General features: G+C 38.4%; 1 protein-coding gene across 1 annotated transcript in view; it reads left to right on the forward strand.

Moving 5' to 3' along the window:
• Positions 1–20,133, forward strand: part of LOC124168443 (leucine-rich repeat and immunoglobulin-like domain containing-NOGO receptor-interacting protein 4) — a 939,647-nt gene that overhangs the window by 509,667 nt on the left and 409,847 nt on the right. The window lies entirely within an intron of this gene.

Here is a 20,133-nt window from a genome sequence, read left to right on the forward strand (position 1 = left end):
ACGGAAGTTAATTTCGTTTATGCAATGAAGTTCCGTTTTTGAACAAGAAAAAAAATTAAATAATCCCTCCCTCTCCTCCATGCCGCCCGAATGAATACCCAGAATCCATTTCCGCTCATTGCGCTGGGGGCCGCGTTGCCGTCTGGGTAATTTCCATCGTACACTGTCGCGTCCCTTTAGGATTCCCCTCACGGCCCCATTCGACCCTCCCCTTGCGCAAGTTTCTAATCTCTTTATCGTCGAATGGGGCCCTGGAATCTTGACTCGTGCCTCACGAGAGCCTCCCCCCATCCTCCTGCTCTTGAGTCGGGCTCATTTCTGTTGGACGAAGTTGTAATCCCTTCTCTTCAGGGATGCCTGGGAATCAGCTAATGTCCCCAGATCCTGGCTCTGGCTCGCAGTAAGGGAAAGGGTACGCCGCCGAGGTGATTTTTGATGCGATATATATCGGAAGTTTTCAGTAAAATCGAAGAGCTACATCTACATACTTCACAGCAAGCCGGCGTGTGGCAGGGGATGTTAGGACACCAGCCGTCTGCGCGTTATAAGCAAATCCTCAAACAAAATTACGATTCCTCTATATTCTTTTCCCACTGTGCTCCTTTTGTTTGCGTAAACAAATATTTTGCTATGATTATTTGATTGTATCTTCCTTCCAATGATCGCCGCGCCGCCATTGGATTTTGGCGGCCATTTTTCGAACTAATCCCCATACTCAAATTTAAATGAATAAAGAGAAATGGGAAATTTAGTGTTTTCACAATTTTTCCTGAGGTTTCAAACAATTTTAGAGGGGTTCGTTATAAGACTTTTTGTCGTATCTCATCCCGTTCACCCCGAACATTTGTATGAGTGAGTGGGTGGTCGAAAGTGGGCTTTATAATATACTAGCTGACCCGGCGAACTTCGTACCGCCTAACAATCAATGAACTTACAGTTTACTTACACCATTTATAAATCAAGAGCGGCTGTATCGTTTTTAATCATGTTTAATTTATTATAATAAAATAAGGATACAAATTCAATAAAACTACGTAAATGAGTACCAAAATTGCTTGTCAGAAAGACATTTTCTTTATTGAATCTACATATGGTGGATCGGAGCACGTTTACGCGGGTTTTTTTCAACAAATTTTCTTACGTTTTGGCTTAAGAAATTTTGGGCATTGTGGTTTAATAAAGCAGTTTATGAAATAAAAAATATACGCATTCAGTTGTTGGCTATTTGCGTTATTAGATGTAAAAAAAATGTTTTTAGGTCCAAGTCTGTTGCATACACTTGGCCCTTTCAGAGGGCAGGTTGACACAACCCCAGACCAACGCTTGACTGATGCTCAAAATCGTGCAAGAAAAGCCCCTATGAAGCAGCATTCGCATTAAATGACTTAAGGCGCGCCATTTTTAGTATCTCTATTTGGAAAAAATGCACTGCGTAAACGTACTGCATGCGTAAACGCACCACGGTGAGCCCTACACATTCGGGTTTAATGTCAAGCACCTTCTGATAAACAACAGTTTTTGTTTTGTATCAGGCGCAAGATGAAGCGGATGAAGCTAAATAAATATAGCGTAGCAAAGCAGTGACGCAGCGAGGGGAGGCTTTGGGGGATAAACCCCCCCCTCCCAAGAGCTTAGAGAATTTTTTTATGAAAGATTTTGTTATTAATATTAGGGGGACGGATGACTAACAAACAAAACATATTTAACTATTCACACAGCCACAAAACCCACTATTTTGAACCATTTATCTTAAAAAATGTCTGGGAGAAGTGCCCCCACACTTCCCGCTTACCTTAGCGAGTTTTCTATACCCTACAGACCCGTGGTATTAGCTGCGCCCAAAACCCCCTATCCTAGCTACGCACTTGAAGCGAAGGAAGAAAAACAGAGGATGGTTTATCGACTCGTGAACATAGCACGCTAAATTGACCATGAGAAAATCATGGGTTTTCATTAGCACATGATCACAAACAACACAAAAATTGAAAGAATGACCATGCGATTTTTTAATCGTTATCACGAATGCATAACGAATTTGAAATTGGATACGTTTAAGCTCAAAAGGGCATATGAGTTGAGATCATGGAATCTACGGAATGAGGACTTCCTAACCTTTGAATTTTCCTTTGAGTAAAGTTGCGTGAATCACATTCATCACCAATTTTTTAATGATCACACTCGTTCCGTTGGATAGTTATGGTTGGTTTAGGCTTCGAAAGATCATGAGCACAGAAACTACATTTTTCTGTAAATCGTGCCTTGGTAAGCCAGGTACGTCCAAGGACTTAAAATATTCAGATAGATAGTTGGTGATTTCGTCTTCGTTTGTTACACATTTAAAAGATTCGAATCCATGCAGAGTACGAACTATTTGAATTTACCTCGTTTTAGTCATCCACATCTTCGTTCTTGCTCGCTAAATCAACCATCTTTGATTCGGAACACGGACATTACCGTTTGTCAACAATTGCTTGGAGATTTGTTTACAAACACGGTAGTGAAGTGTCAACTCGAGCTGGGCTACGGCTGGGCTTACAATCAGCTCGAATTAAATTTTAAAAATGTAATTTCAATTTAATTAATATTTTGAATATATTTAGTAATTAAAATGTTATATTGTTACTAAATTCAGTTATTAAAGTGGTAAAAACAAAACAAAGTATTTAATTTGTAGTTTTGACCGACTTATCAATTGTTGTGTTACTATAACTCCTAAAAGCATGTCCATAGGAAAGAGATGAATTTTTTGTGTGAAATTATCCTTTTTTTAATGGCCTATATGTTAACCCCGCCTGAGACGAATCCAAAGAACCAAATCTCATTGAAATCGGTGCAGCCGTTCTCGAGTTATAAGTGTTCTAACTAACACGATTTTCGACTTTCTTTTATATATATAGATAGATACAGTAAGGTCCCCGGTAGAGGAAAATATTTCCTCATTGAAAAATTTCACTGGCATTATGTACACATTGTATGCGAGCTTGTAGCAGATGGGAAGAATTAAAAAAATTCAATCGCAGGCTAATGCCGACACTGATTTTCTCTCCTTCTTTCCAACTCCCTCCCCTCATTGCTCAAAAGACTATATGTCGGTTTCCTCCTCCAAATACCATACCATAAGGATAGACGATTAACTAGAGACAAGCCGATCCCAGCGGGTGCTATTGGTGACGGCGACAATAAGGCTCGCATAAATTTCCGTGAGTGTCCATTCTTTACCTAACAGCATATGTCCATCTCCATGGTCGGCCGGAAAATGCATTGAATACTCCCGTTTTTATTAAAGTGATAGAAATTTCAGAGAGACTTACGTATAATGTACACCACGAAACTTACGAAAACAACTGTAATTTGGGCCTTGGAGCATACAGCGCATCGCAATCTCTTTCGTGAGTATAAACTTGGTCCTTAACCAGGGCCTGGCCCCAAAGTGAGGGGCCCCTCACCTAAAAAGGGCTGAATTTGGGAAGCTAATTGCTCAAATATCAGGTCACGAGGATACGGTAAATTTTATACTTCTTCATAATTTATGGTAAATTACCATCCCATCAAATTTGCGCAGAATCGGAGAGGAAAGTTCCTTGAAAGTCTTTGATTTGTAAACTGGCATGCCCTCAATTTCCTTCGTACCAGTCATAAGACTTTTTCGCTTGTATTTGTATTTTATATTTGATTTATTTCTTTTACCTGGCCCAGATGAGGCCACAATCCGGCCCCTCCTCCTCTGGACCAGGGCTTGGCAGCCATCATGCAGCGTGTTAAGTAGCCTTGTGTATATTGATAACTCTAATGAGCTTAAAGAGCTAATTCATGGTCCTCTACCTCACTAGTATCTCAAAATACGGCAACTGTGCATCGTTAATAAAGCTACAGGTTACTTTGTTTATTGTTAAAACACAATGGTGAATGCAAGTGCATCCGTCTAGAACGGAAACCTGACCACCTATTTTTGAGGAAAATGGTTTCGATGCACACTGATTCCTAGGTTTTCTCAAAGTAGTAATTTGGATACATTTTCATCATTTCCTCTCAAGAACTGCCCGCTCTTGCTGTTATGTGGTGCCTAAATCCCTTAATTCTGTCTATTTATGGCACAAAACTATTTCGTTGGGAGATCTCTTCGTTTTCGTTAAGTCTGGCCAAATCAACGATTAAATATAGCTATGGGTAAGCCATAGATTTTTTTACCCCTAATAAATGTTCCAAACACTTCCCAGAAAGTAGATTTTGAATAGAAATCCCTGCATCTGGAGGAAGTGGAGGAGGAAATTAACCACAAAAAAGATACTTTAGAAAACGGATCAATGTTGAAACAAGAACAAATTACTTCGATCCTCCTTGGATTGAATATTACAGATCATCAAATAAGCCTAGAAAAGAACAAGTGAAATTGCAGAAGTTAGTTAGACGTTCCATAGAGGGGTAATTTCATTGACTAAAAAGTTGTGCATATTTGGCCGGATGTATTAACGTAAACGACGCAGAGTTTAGTGCGGACATTTTTTAAATTTGCCCTTCTAAAAAAATCCGTGAAAACCTTCTTGGAGAACTGATTTTCAAAGAGACGGTTTTATAATGTCTGGTGAGCGTTGTCTGGAGCATGAGTTAGCCGTAACTTTAAGTAGAGAATATTTTAAAGCTGATGGGGATGTTGGAAATAGTGCTAGAGGGGAGAATTTTGTGTGAACTGGGTTTTTGAGGTAGGGTGTAAGAGGATGGGCCTTACCGTGAATTGAAGAGAGAACTCAAAGTTGGGATGTTGTAATGGCCGGGGTAAACTGCAAAGTGCTGCATGTAAACATACCTTTGCCAGTTAAATACTTAAATAATGATTCTATGTCGTTTTAGATCATTATCGTAATAATTCAATAAATCGTGGATTTGTATAACTGAGATTTCCGTTCAATTCCTCCATCAGCTTTTCACATTTACTTTAATCAGCTGACCTTTTCATCTTTAACATTCTTCAACTACTTTTATCTTCATCTCATATATCATAAATGATTCCTTCCTATACAGTTCTTTCATTCCTCTTACTCTTGGACAATTTTCGTCATTAGACCTTCATGTCTCATGTAATTTCAATGTTCATACCGGTCAGGGTAGTCAATCAAGTGTAGGCGAAATAAAAATTGGTATTGGAATTCAGAGAACTTAGATTAAGAAAAAACTTCGGTCACACAGTCTAAAGGCTTAAATAGTAGTCGAACACATGGAGCATTGCATTCAATTCGAGCGGCGAGTCGATTCGTTTTTACTTGTTTCCGTTCAGACGGAACAAGAGAAAAGGGCGAATATGAGGTCATTTGCGCTAATTTTTGGCTACCTGAAGACCAAGAGGGCTAAGGAAGCAGCTGAGAAGTCGGCAATAATAAGTGCAAACGATGACCAGATTGTGGCTGCTATAATGGCAAGCCAAGGATGTGTTTCGTTATTGTAATTATTTCAGTGACTTTAAATTCTTTAAGATTTTAAAACAAAGAATGCTCTAGATATTACGCTAACTTGGCTTTAACAGTGGTAAACATTTTCACGTGTAAAGATTTTTAACCTCTGTCACGCTTTTTTACAGAATGCGTCGTTGTAAGAGTACATTTTCGGGTGCTCAGTTTTTTTTGAACGAGCTGAGCATTTATTTGAAACTAATAATTTTTCCATTTCCTATATTCTATCATACCTGCTATGTTTTCTTCTCATATCGGGGATGTCAGTATCTTCTTTTCTTTGAATAGGTTCCATTCAATTCCTTTGTCTGATTGAAGGCAGTCATGTCTCTCAACCCACCATTTAATCGTTTCATTGTTAATTTTCTCCTCTGTCCATCTCTCTTTCAACTTTATCCTTCTTGTTCATATCTCGAATTTCTGAATCCATTTGTAATCGGTTTTCGTGATAGACCGATGTTTTAATGCCGTGCAACGCACTAAACGTATATCCTGAAGGCAAAAAAAGTAAGGAGCATTTATTTGATCAGTAAGTATGGACATTACATATGCTGATTTAGTCTCACGATTAGATTCAGTTTGAAGCCGTACGATCCCTTTTTACTGCATATTTCTTTTCGATTTTATCTATGGATTGATTTATATCCTACAAAAATCCATCGGTAAGAGATAATAAATTTTACTGGGTAATAATGATGTATGGATAATATTAGCTATGATATTAGCTGCGATTTTCGTTAATTCAACCCGCATAATTTTCTTGATTGCCTTCCTACAATCCGAAGCAAATCAGTAAAAAGCAGTTGCACTAAAATAATCAGACGTTTGCAAGCCCTGTGGAAAATTTTGAAATTTGAATTTCTTTTAATTATCTCATGAATCTCCTGACATTACTTGAATATTTGAATTTTTTGCTTCCCGACGCAGCGAAATATTTTTTTTAAACCGCAGACATTTTCGCCGATATGCTTTTTTCAGGGCCTTCATGCGTAGATATGCAACAGGGCCGTCTTTCATCACCTGATTCCTCTCTCCAACTCAGTCGTTCACATAAGTCGCTCAAAAGTTACGTTTGAGCCAGATCTCGTATTTGAGGACCTGAATTCGACTCGGCTCAATTGAGGAAGAACAATTGTGTAAAAGTTCCTTCGTAAAATATACAACATAATATAATTATGTTAATTTTTGCACTTATGGCATCCTTGTCATTAAAACATACAATGAAATACAACAAACAATACAATCAAGGTAAAACAAATACAAGGTAAAAAATCAGCAATACGGACCTATGAACTGAAAAACCGACTTTGGCACCCTTTAAAACCTATGATTCGACACGTTGGTTGTCATGATGGCCGGTCATTTAACTCTGTGACCTTTGACCTCCGTATTAACCTTGGAGGTCAAATAGTGAATAATACGGGTATTGCGACAATACCATTGAATTGGGAACCCTTTAAAATCCTTGGATCGACACCTTTGTTGGTATCCTCTTCTTTTTGCCACCCTTATGGCCTTGACGGTGACCTTAATGGGTCAACGGTTGAATTTTCGTAAATAAAATTTTTATTTTCGCTTTTTTCGTGTCCGAAAATCTAAGAATTAACATCTTTGTCAATGAAATTCAGACTTTTTTCCCTATCGATTTTTTTAAACATCGAAACCCCATAAGGCAAATTCAAATTTTTGGTTTGGACCCATATTGTGAGGTAAAAAGATCAAAATTGTAAAATTTTGCTTGCACTAAACAAAACTTAGGATTTTTCCCCACAACCCAGTCGAAACGGAAGCGTTCGCGGAAGTGTCCGGGAAGTGTTGCGGGAGTGTTCAGGAAGCGTTTAACGGTATGTGGACGCTTCCCGGCAGCTTCCCGAACACTTCCTCAACACTACCTGACTGTCGGCCCTTCACTTGCCGAACGCTTCCTCGCCACTTCGTGGTTGAAACACTTCCCGGACGCTTCCTCAACACTTCCCGTCTCCCGAAACTTCGGCTTCGTGGACGCTTCCTCGCAACTCCCGGGATGAAACGCTTCCCGAACACTTCCTCAACACTTCCCGGCTCTCGACACTTCGGTTTCGCGGACGCTTCCTCGCCACTCTCGGGTTGAAACGGACTTCCTCAAAGGATTGCTAATTTGTAATTAATAAAGTATGATTGAAAGGGTAAATAACAGTTGAAGTTGCATTTGAGAGAATTCGCAAACAACCCACGTGAAACGGGAGCATCGATGAAGTATTGCGGGAGTGGAAATAGCGGTTGAGTGCTGTGTGGGATATTAAGGAGCATTTTAAATGTTATCTCGGTAGTACACTAAAAACAGCTACGGCTTTACACAGTGCAATCCATGGTAGTGAAGAGGATGGTCGTACCGCCGTAGATTTCCTAAGTCCCACCCCCGCCAGCGAGGGTCGCAGTTGTTATAATGCCTTAGAATTACCATGTCACTATCCGAGAGCGGTAGACAGGTGGTTACCAAGCCCGACTCGTACCCGTAGGTCTTAGGTTCGATTCTTGAGCGAGGCATTTTTTTTCATAAATTTTTACCTTCCATTAAGAAAAAACCTGCTGTTCATTATTATTACCATGATTTACAATTAAAATTTTATTTTTCCATATGGAAATCTTTTTTTGCAATGTGGCAGCGTCAGGTGTCGGATGGACACTTCCTGAACACTTCCGAAACGCTTCCGGAAGCGTTCCAAGTGGGCCATAATCTGCTTCCCGGACACTTCCGCGACACTTCCTCAACGCTACCTCAACACTCGCCCGCCACTTCCCGAACACTCCGTCCGACACTTCCCCAACACTTCCTCAACGCTTCCGTCTCGCCTGGGAAGTGTGCCAATTTCATGAATATTGCTCGATGCAAAGTTACTAAAATAAGGGCACTACAAGGGCCTTACAAAGGGCACTAAAATTAGAGGTAAAAAATCACGCTTGACCTGTGGGACAGTCTGCATAATCTCAGACTGACTAATATCGTATTTTATTCTTTAATTGATAATTTTACCTCATGGAGAATGATATGGTGTATATTGTCGAAACCTAAGCCAGAACATTAAAAAATATATGGAACATACAATATTAGTGTATCTGTGATTATGTTTCCTGTTTCATAGTTCCATCATATATCGCCATCCATTCATGAGTTGAAAACATACCATTTCTGTAGTTCAGTATCACACGTGGAAGTATACACACGAGAGATATTTCGTTAAATAAAATATGAAAAACAGCGGCGGGGGCATATTTGAAAATGATTACGCAATTTTAGTTGCAACTCATTTATAACTCGAGTGAGTCCTCGTTAAACCAACATGGCCTATAAGTCGAGTTTGAGTAGCAGTCAAGACTTGAGTGACATTTAGGAACACGGTCCATGCAATTTAATTTTGGCAAATCTTTTTAACTCATTTATTTCTCGTAATTCAAGCATGTGCGCCATCGGAATTTTTATTTATCTGAAAATCCGTGCATGAAATTACGTGCACTTTACGAAAGTTTTTTTTCATACGCCAAAATACTATTTTTACCAAAAAGTGATTGAGAATTGCTCCAGTTTTTTTTACGAATGGATTGGCCTTCTGTGAGAAACGAGGGATTAAGAATCCCGTTAAAAATTTGATTATGACTCTTTCTATTTTGTTTGAGTATAATGCATCAAAGGGAGCTTGAAATTCGATTAGCCCTTGCTCTTGGATTTCCAAGAATGATGTTAAATAAGGGCACTAACTTCGCAATCTGAGCTAGAACGTTCCTGAAAAAATAAAGAAATAAAAAGAACCCCCGAGAGTTGTAAGAAAATTGCATGGGACAAAGGTTTCCGGTTTTCTGAATCAAGGGCCTTTTCTTTTCGCAGTATCATGATATAGCAATTCGCGCAGGGAGCTTTTCTTTCCTCCGCGAATTTTTATTTTTATTTAATAACGTCTTACGGAACGAGTTTGGAATCGGAGAACTAATGAGTGTTACAATGGCTGAAATAATGGATTTTTCTCCCCCGTCCACAGTTGAATATTTCCCCTTCACTCAGTACAAAGGATTCGTTGGATAAACGTCGGTAACGCCAGCGTGTCAAACAGCCACTGGGAATGAATAGCTCAAAAGCTTCTGAAATTATTAAAACATCTTTCTCCTGAAACAAGCTACGAAAGGCCAGAAGTATAAATTTTATTAATCCCCAAAGAATGTGTTTCTTATGAAGAAAAAATTAACGCGCTCACTGAAGAAGTGGATTGGGACTAGTAATAAGCTGGAATAATACCTCATGCGGATTGTTTCGTCAGAGATTCTCTGGGAATCGTGATGCTTTTGCCATTGTGTTCGTCGTTTTCACCAAACGGTCCAATCTATCAAATGTATTCGAGTTCTGCCTTTCGCCCAACGCTGTTTTTATTTAATAGAAATCTTTATCTAAATAAAATGTAATTCCTTTCAATGCCTATTATGATAAAAATAAAATTTGAGGAAATTGTTAATATGAATGAAACATTCATATAAAGCCGTAAGCCGTTATAAAGACAATATGATTTTTAATTATTTTGGCATCTCAATAACCGGAATCTTTATTTATTCGCTCCGTTTGCCGAAGTTTTTTTTGTAAAGAGCGCGGGTTCCGACCAAAATAACTATTTTACTGTTCAGTTTAGTGGAGAAATATTCTCGTGAAATGGCTAGTTGAAATTATGTTAGCTTTTTAGTTTGATGCATGTATTTGAATTTAAAATAAATATGACAAAACTATTTTGTATTTGTTTTGAAATGATACCAGTAGCAGAGATGACAATTGGCGCTATAAATATCTGTCCTATGTTCCCGGATTTGGTGGTACGCGCGTATGATGAGGAAGTTGAAGTATTTTTTCCAATTCATGCGTGCATTCTTTCGGCCAGCCTCAGTAAAAGAGGAATCTGAGCATTTTGAATTGGTGTCAGACAGCGTAGGTGTTGGGTTGCTGCTGGGGCTGAATTATGCCGCTGCCAGGCATATTTGCAGCCGTCTCTTAAAATGGAAACTGACACTGAACAGGTCGCCACCCTACGTGATAACAGACGCGACTATTGCCTGTGTTATTATTATTATTGTTGTCATAAAAAATTTGATTTTTATATACTCAATTTAAAAGTATTTAACTTTTAGCTATTTTACCACGACTTAATACTCCATGAATATCTCATTGACCAAAAAATAGCGTTATTTTACTTACTAGTTTTCCATTCGTGACACTAATTGAAGGTTTTACCCTAAGACCCAAAGTCACCCCTCAACGAGGTGAGAATTGTCCCTCTTTTTAATACAATACACGAGGCTTCAGGAAATGAATTAATATTTAAAACGTATCAAATATTGTTGTTCTAAATTTCTGATAGTGATTTTGCGATAGTGGATTTTTAAATTTCATTAAAATCCTCAGAATGCTTTGTCATCGTAAAATCTCTGCCCCACGAGATCTGTCAAAGACACTCTTTGGGAGATCATGATTGACAGTCGAAGGCCGACTAGTCCTACCTTCATCTTGAACATTCTTTCTTTTCTTATGTTTAAATATTTACCCGTTATTCACTTTTCCATCACTCGTAGAAAATTCGCGTTAATCGCCTTGCATTTGACGGTGAATTATGGGAGAATTTATGCTTTTTTCGAATAATATGATTGATTTCACTGCCGGCGGGTTCAGGAACTGTCTTAAACATTTTAAATTCTCGCAAGTAAAAAACTTTCCTTGGCTTTCTTGATCTTGCGATTCCAATGGCGCTATGAGCGACAAAACTATAGTCAGCGGTCTTTCATGAAAGCTAATCGTGATTGAGGTTCTTTGATTAATTTATGTGAATAATTACATAAATGCACTGTAGAGGAATACGAAATGAACGCAAATGTAATTAGTGATTACAGGGATTCTGCTAGGCGTGTTCAAATAGCTTTTTGGTGGAAAAAACCATTAACTCTACTCATTCAAAGGCAGTAGCTACATACGGAAAGAAAAATCTTCTTAAGGCCGGGCTCACTTTTTGGAAATTGTGCCGATGAATTTTTAATTTAGTCAACTCCCTTACTTTGCAATACCTATAGACTAGGGATAAATAAAAAATAATAGTGTTATCTAGTTATTAATGCTGCGGATTAACTTTCAAACGTTTAGATGAATGTTTTATACTGAAAGAAGCTTACATTCTCGGTTATATGTTGCTGTATGAGAAATTTAGTATGAATTAGAAGTAATGAAATTGTCGCTTCATGGTTTGCCTCGCTTTTGCCTCTCAATGGAATGCTATTCTTCGAAATCTTGTTATACAGAGATGTTTTTTCCACGTAGCATGTTTAACGGTGACATATTTGATATCTTTTATCTTCATTAACATTTTCGAATTCATTCCTCGTGTACAAAAGCCTTTTCAAACCAGTTTCCCCTGGAAAAATGTTTTCACCGTGTTATCTCAATGGGACACACTATATCTCTCCACCACGTAGCCACACTCCTTTGGTAATTGGCAGGTTTTCGTTTTGTATTGGTTCCAATTTTGACGGATAACTATTCATCAAATCGATTGCTGTCCCTCCCTCCCCTGGTCAACTTCGTCACGATCGGTTAGTTGCCATGTTCCATGCCATCGAAATGTCATCGAAATTTTGTACCCCATTCCTGTTAGCGGAGATTGGAATCTTTGTTCCTAGATGTCTGGAACTTGCGGTTGACTACTTTTTTCTGTGCTGTCCATTGCAGTGCGGCTTATTTCTTAATTCTTCCCGGATTTTTGATCACTGCCTTTTAAAATGTACTATTAACCGGGGTGCCTACCAATCGGGGAGCTATCAAACCAAACAAGTGATAATCGGTCGGTGCAATATCTAATGAATATAGCAGGTGGGTTAGGACTTCTCAATCGAGTGTTTCCAGGTAGGTTTTAATGGGTTTGGCAAAATCAGGTCGGGCGTTGTCATGCTATAGAATCACTTTGTCGTGCCTCTGCTCGTATTGTGGCCGTTTTTCGCACGGTACTCAGCTCAATCGCATCAATTGGAGTCCATATCGTTCCCCAGTAATGGTTTTGTTTGGTTTCGACAGTTCATAGTAAATAATACCGAGCTCGTGCCACTAAACACACCATAACCTTCGCAGCGAGAATATCAGCCGAGCCGACGACATAGAGCTATGACCACGCAGTACCGAAGACTTTCTTCTCTTTTAAGTTTCTGTAATAAATCCATTTTTCATCACTATTCATGATGCAATGAATAAAACATTTCTATTTTTGACGATGGAGCTGTTTTTCACAGGTGATAAAACGTCGCTCAACGTCCCTTGGCTTTAAATCATAAGATACCCAAGTTCCTTACTTTTGAACCATTCCTATCGCATGCAACCGCTTGGAAATGTAACTAATAACTTCAGGCTTTACTTTGTGAAACCTCTCCATATCTTATATATAAAAATGAATCGCAAAATGTGTTGGTAAGCGCATAACTCAACAACGCCTGGACCAATTTGGCCAATTCTTTTTTTAAAATGTTCGTTGAAGTCCAAGGATGGTTCTTACGGCGAGAAAAAATCGAATAATTGCCGGGAAAACCCTAAAAACAGCCCTTTTCTTTTTCACATACAAACGTTTTCTAACTAAAACGTAGAATCAATTTGAGCTTTATTGCTATTATTATATAAAGTTCATATTAAATTACAAGAACTCACTGTTATCTAAGAAATGTAGGTGTGTTCCTAACGTCAAAAAGTAAATTTGCACTTTCTTACCGCTATACAAAGTTCAAATTCAATCATATCTATCAAAACAGTGTGCGTGTGTGCGTTGGAGCACAGAATACGTCGTTGGAGGATTTAATGTCGCGTTCCGAAACTAAAAAAAAGTGATCGCGGACCCGACCAAATTGAATAGTCACAAAATATAATAATAACAACTTGGTTGGATTCGCGATATTATTTCTTTTGTTTTACTTTCGGCAGGCGACAAAAAAAAAACATTGGTATGGCTTTAAAGGATTTGACTTCAAGTCATATCAGATTTAAAAAAAAAAACAAATTAAAAAAACAACTGTCAATGTCGATTTGCCGCCTTTGCCGGTGTTGTTTTTCTTGGATTTTCTGTTATACTCTACTGAGTGTGCTTTTGTTTTGTTTGCAGTGTTTTGTTATCTACCTATGAAAAAAAGTTATTGCATGTGACACAATATTTTAATAATGCCTCCTATAAGACGAGGCAATTTAAGTAGAAGAACACGAAATGCTACAAACCAAGCTAATTACCGATCTAATCGTACTGCACAAGAACGTGACGACCGAAATGAACATGAAAGAATTAGGATATCACAAACACGTGAAGCGCGAGCACGACTTTCAAGTAATAATCGCGCAAATTTGAATCGAGCTGCTTTCAGTTACGATGTGTCAATTGACTACAGTAACTACCAATGTGTTGTTATTGGTTCTATGAACTCGGTTTGCTCACATTGTAAAGCATTAAAATACAAAAACGAAGCCAATGGATTGTGTTGCGCAAATGGTAAAGTGAAATTAATACCATTGAATCCACAAAATAAAATTGCACTTGCACTCGCTTCGTCGGGAATCGCAGCAACTTTGCTTGAAGGTGGTCGAACAGCCCATTCAGCACTAAAATTTCCATTAAATATGCAAAGCAATGAAACTCCAACCTGCAACATTTCGAAGAACTCTGCAATGGCAAAGGTTTTGCAGCAATGTCAATTGATCATTTGGGATGAATGCACGATGGCACATAAAAAATTTTTGGAGGCTTTAGACAGAACCTTAAAAGATCTACGGATTAATCAGAACCGATTTTGTGGTGCAATGATTTTATTAGCAGGAGATTTTCGTCAAACATTGCCAGTGATTCCACGATCAACGCCAGCTGATGAACTCAAGGCATGTCTAAAGTCATCCAATTTGTGGAAATATGTCAAAGTACTTCATTTAAGCAAGAATATGCGTGTTGAGTTGCAAAATGACCAATCTGGAAACATATTCTCTAAACAACTCATTGACATTGGTAATGGCAATTTTCCTATTGACATGTTGACTGGATGCATTAACTTTCCTCAAAGTTTTTGTCATTTAACTCAATCAAAAGAAGAAGTCATTCAGAAGGTATTTCCAGATGTTGCTCAAAATTACAGAAACCATGATTGGTTAAGCGAACGAGCTATATTGGAAGCCAAAAACATTGATGTAAATGAATTAAATTTCAAAATTCAAGAACAAATTACAGGCGAATCGAGGATATATAAATCAGTTGATTCGGCAACTAACCAAGACGATGTAGTTAACTATCCACCGGAATTTTTAAACTCGCTGGATATGCCAGGATTGCCACCTCACAATCTTCAATTAAAGGTTGGATCGGTAATTATAATGTTGCGAAATATCAACCAACCGCGCCTTTGCAACGGCACACGGTTAGCGATAAAAAAAAACTACTAAACAACGTGATAGAAGCAACTATATTGAAAGGAAAGTATAAAGGAGAAGATGTTCTCATACCGCGCATCCCAATGATTCCGACTGATGTGCCATTTGAGTTTAAACGACTACAGTTTCCAGTGCGGCTTGCTTTTGCTATGACCATAAACAAGTCCCAGGGGCAATCATTAAGTGTTTGTGGTATTAATTTGGAAAACCCATGTTTCTCACATGGTCAATTGTATGTTGCCTGTTCCCGTATTGGAAAACCATCAGATTTGTTTGTCTATGCGCCAGGTAATCAAACAAAAAACATCGTTTATCACAAAGCACTACAATGAAAATAGAACTGATTTTATTTTTGTTAATAATTATGATTTACATGATTAAAATTACTTACTTTTAAATGCTTATAGTGTTTTATTTAATTATTTTTAATTCACACCGAATTATTACCGGGGTGACGGTTCTGTTCAGGATAATTTTTGCAAAGAATATAAAAAAGGTAGGAACAAAACACTGCCACATTACAAATTTTTTTGACAGGACGAAGTCTGTCGGGTCAGCTAGTTGTAAATAGAAATAAAAACTTTGTAAGGTTCACTGTTATTTAATTATGGGTAAGACCCGGGTTTCGTAACTTGGTTACATCGTCAGGTGACTGATCTTGCATGCATCTCATATTTATACACAAAGTACACAAATTGTACACAACCCCCCCCCCCTCCCCCCATTCCATTCCGTGCTTAACCCTCACCCCCGCCCTCTCAACCAGTCCTTTTCTTTTCCGATAGATGTCCTCACTGTCATATTTGTGTACTGTGTGTATAAATATAAGATGCATGCAAGATCAGTCACCTGCCGATGTAACCAAGTTACGAAACCCGGGTCGTGTCCATAATTAAATAACAGTGAACCTTACAAAGTTTTTATTTCCTTATTTCCGCTTGGAAATGGCTATGCGAGTAACTCCTAATGCTAAAGAAAGCTTTTCTTTAGTTTAGCATGGATCTTCATGGAGAAATGCCTCCATTTCAGTGGTTTTTGGTCTTCCTTCACGCGGACGGTCATCAACGTCGAAATGACTGTCTTTGAAGCGACGGAACCAATCACGGCACGTTGTTTAACTTATAGCAGCATCTTCGAAATTTTTTGGAGCTCTCGATGCGCTTCGACCGCCGTTTCATTCGAATTAAAGAAGAAAATCAACTCTTCCTGCAAATGGCAGTTACTTGGCAATAACTCGGACATTTTCACGCAACAATAAGCATTTGACGTCAACACAAACTCACCATTGTCGTGAAGCGGTTTGTTTACCAAATGTCTAAGTTCATGACGTTTCCGATAAGTCAAAATCTGCAATCACTGCTAGAGCCATCTATTGACAAACAGCGGGAACTTAGTTGCGCACCTAATAGTATTGCTGACTAATGATGATGATTAAGAAGTGAAACTTTTAATTCTAATCCTAGAAAAGACGTACCTTGGCCTATTAAAACTAGAACCGCGGACGGGACTTTCTTGTCTCATTTCCCTTTGCAAATGTTTGCCATTCATGTACTAGAGGTTTGATCCCTTTGAAATTTACTGACTTTCACTTATTTTTTATGCTCTTTCGAAAGGTTATATCGAAAATATTGTACGATGTTTGGTTCGCGAGAAAAACGACGATTTACCTAGAACCGCGGGATGGGACTTTCTTGTCCCATATGGGGAAAACATACAATTTCAGTTTTTTTGTCCTACTCACCGCCTACTCACGCAGCGCCGGCCGCGTCACCTCTACCCGGCGCGTCTGCAGGTCTGAGCTTGCAACCAACCCGCTTCGCCTTGCAGCATAAGTTTACTGTATTCCTAGTTATACTTAATAAAACGTTTTATAATATTACGTAAACACGTGTTTTGTTCACACAAACCACAAAAGAACCGTCAATTATACTTAAACATGACAGGATCACCGTATGTTGTAGAACCTGAGTTTTTTTCACCGAATTCAGAATTCACCGTATTTTGTCAATGGGACAAAAAAGTACCATGCCGCAGTTTTGGTGGGGTTGGAAAGTTCAGCGGTTATAGTGTTAAAGAAAATGAATTTTTATTCTATTAAATGCTCTTAAGCGATCTCTAAATATTGAAACACCGACATGATATTTTCAGCATTCCCCATATCACATTCTAAAAATTTTAAATCAAGAATCCGAGAAAAGTAAAAAAAATGAGCCACACTCAACAGTTCATTTTCGACTCTTCCACGAATTGTAGATTTATTTTTATGCGTCATCATCGGTGGTGATATGATGAGTGAAACTTACCGAAAAACTGTAAAAGAAAGGAGGACGATTACTTTTATATGGAGCGTCTCATCTCAACAAAACCATGTTCTGCTCGGAGTGGACCTAGGAAACTGTAATTTGTTCTTCATGTATGCAAAGCGTGTCTTCAAAGTCTTAGATACCTTCAGCGTTTCTCTAATGATGTGAGAAATCAAATTCACTCACAAGGGAGTAAGGATGTACATGTTACTAATATTAAGATTCCCAGCAGAAATCTAAATTTTATATTCTCCACGGTATAATTATGTTTCCTGAAAGCATTTAATTATATTGACGTGTCTTACCTTGTGTGAATAAACTGTCCTGCGAAGTTAAAAATGATGAGTCACCGGCTTAACACTAAAACCTTTGCAAATGTTTGCCATTCATGTACTAGTAGTTTGATCCCTTTGAAATTTACTGAATTTCACTCATTTTTTATGTTATTTCGAATGGTCATATCGAACATATTGTACGATGTTTGGTTCGCGAGAAAAAGACGATTTACCTAGAACCGCGGGATGGGACTTTTTTGTCCAATATGGGGAAAACATACAATTTCAGGGTTTTATTGTACACTTATTTTGTATTGAGCATAATAGCAGTTTATTACTAAGGGGATCGATGCACAGATACCGTTATTCTGCCAGTAAGGAGCGCAGAAGGGAATAATCTGTGCACTGCGCCGGCCGCGTCACCTCTGCCCGGCGCGTCTGCAGGTCTGAGCTTGCTGTCAACAACACTTTTGCTGTCAAAATAAGTTTACTTTATTCCTAGTTATACTTAATAAAACATTTTAAGCATTACCTAAACGCGTGTTTTGTTCACAAAAACCACAAAAAAAACCGTCAATTATACTTGATTATGACAGGAATCACGTATTTTGTCAATGGGACAAAAAAGTCCCATGCCGCGGTTTTGGTGGGGTTGGAAAGTTCAGCGGTTCTAGTGTTAAGATATAGGGGAAGGTTGCCTAAATCGCACCAATTTTGGAAAAATACGAATTAACTCAAAAATAATCGACAAAATATAAGTTTTTAACCCCGCTTAATATGACGAGGAATGTCTACTTCTCTCACAATTTTTGGGGACCATTAATTCCAAGTTGAACGCGTGTATAAAAATTCGATTTCAAACCTCTGCAAACGGTGCTATTTAGGCAATTGATTTCCCAAATCGCACCACTGGAGGCCAATAGTAGGAAATGATGTTTCAACGACAATGAAAGGCGGAGAGCCAAGTTATTTAAAGTTATTTTTTAGATCTTTTATCTGAGCAAACATGTGCATTAAAATACAAGTAACATAAGGAACGAAATAAGTTTAATAAGTCATATCTTTGACATAAATAATAGATTTAGTTTTTTGCTTGGAAAAAATCTGCAATAATTGAAACAAAATTTACAAGCCTTTTGTAGAAGTGTTTATGCTTTGGAATAGTCTTCTCATAGTAGCATTTTTAAGACTTCTTACATAGAACAGGTATAGAGACACGCGGTGCGATTTGGGAGCGATCGCCATTTTATATGAAATCCTTTCCATTGCCTAAACACGTGATCATACTACGCTGTTAACAGCGCTAAATGAAAAAAAAGACTTCAAAACTATGATAGTTAGCTAAAACTTGCATAGTAAAACTTTACATAATTATAAATAAATGTAATTATAAATAAATTAAAATATTGTAAATAAAATTTACATCATAAAACTTATGTGTTTTCAATATTCTTGTAAAAAGACGAAAGAAATAGCAGAAGAGACACTTCAATACGTAATACTGACTTGTCACTACACTGGTGGCCAAAATTAAAGTGTGGTGTGCATAGTGATGCAGGAAGTTCCAAATGCAGCCAATAGATTGCATAAATATCTTATACATTGGTTTCTAGGATGGTGGTATGAGATTCTCCTTAACACAGTCATCATGGGCGTTTTTTTTATTATCAAGAGCAATCACCGCGCGTGAATAGGCTTAATAGGATGGATAGTTTTAAACATACTGACATTTCATGCCTGAACTAATTTCACTTGAATAATTTCATCAAATGCAGTGTTTCGGCAGTCGAAATTTTTTGAGTCGTCCTTTCCTTGGAAAATATCGTTACCCTGAGAACCAATCATCTGGATTATGGATGTTTATGAAAGCTATTGATCTTGATACAATTTTGGTAGATACAACAGATTCATGTTTACATTACGCCTTTGCCTGTGCACAATGTAAAAAAAACTCTTGTTTTCCTCTTTCATAATCAAGTCAGGCTGTAATGGGCTAATATTTGAATTTACCTCACATTATTGATTGAGGGCGGCCGCTTTCATTGATGGCTGCCGCTTTCATTGATGGCTGCCGCTTTAAGCATTGGCTCGATTCAGATCATGAGAGAAAGATTGACTGCACGCTTACAACGTGGTCACCTAATCGTTCCTGTCAAGGGTCAAGTAGGAAGGTCGTTGAGTGCCCTTCGAAGAGGTCGGTAGATTGGTGTTTCGTGTTCCGCAAAAGATTCGCGCTCCTATGCCGTGCGTAGTATGCACGTCTCTTAAGGTGCATCGCGTGACTCACCGCGAAGTGATCTCGTGCGCAATACTTACTTATTACGTGCGCAATACTGTCTTCAAGGATTGAGCCGCACATCACCCGTTTCTAAGCAGGCTCCTTCATTGGCAGGGATGCCGACTCACAAAAAATATCGGGGGGGGGGGGGGGATATTGCCCCGGATTGCAAGCTGGATATATTGCTCCGGAAAATTTTATAAGTAGTGAGTTTTAAGTTTTTTAAGCATTTTTTAAGAGTCATATGATCAAAATTAGAACCCTGATAACTCGAATCTCGATATCTGGACACTGCGGGGAAAATCGACAAGCCTGACACCTTTTTTCCCCACACCCATAACGAGTTTTCGAGAGGGCTCGGGACCCATGGAGTCGGCGCCACTGTTCATGG

The sequence above is a fragment of the Ischnura elegans genome, chromosome 11, assembly GCF_921293095.1.
Source record: "Ischnura elegans chromosome 11, ioIscEleg1.1, whole genome shotgun sequence".
NCBI classification, from domain to species: Eukaryota; Metazoa; Arthropoda; class Insecta; order Odonata; family Coenagrionidae; genus Ischnura; species Ischnura elegans.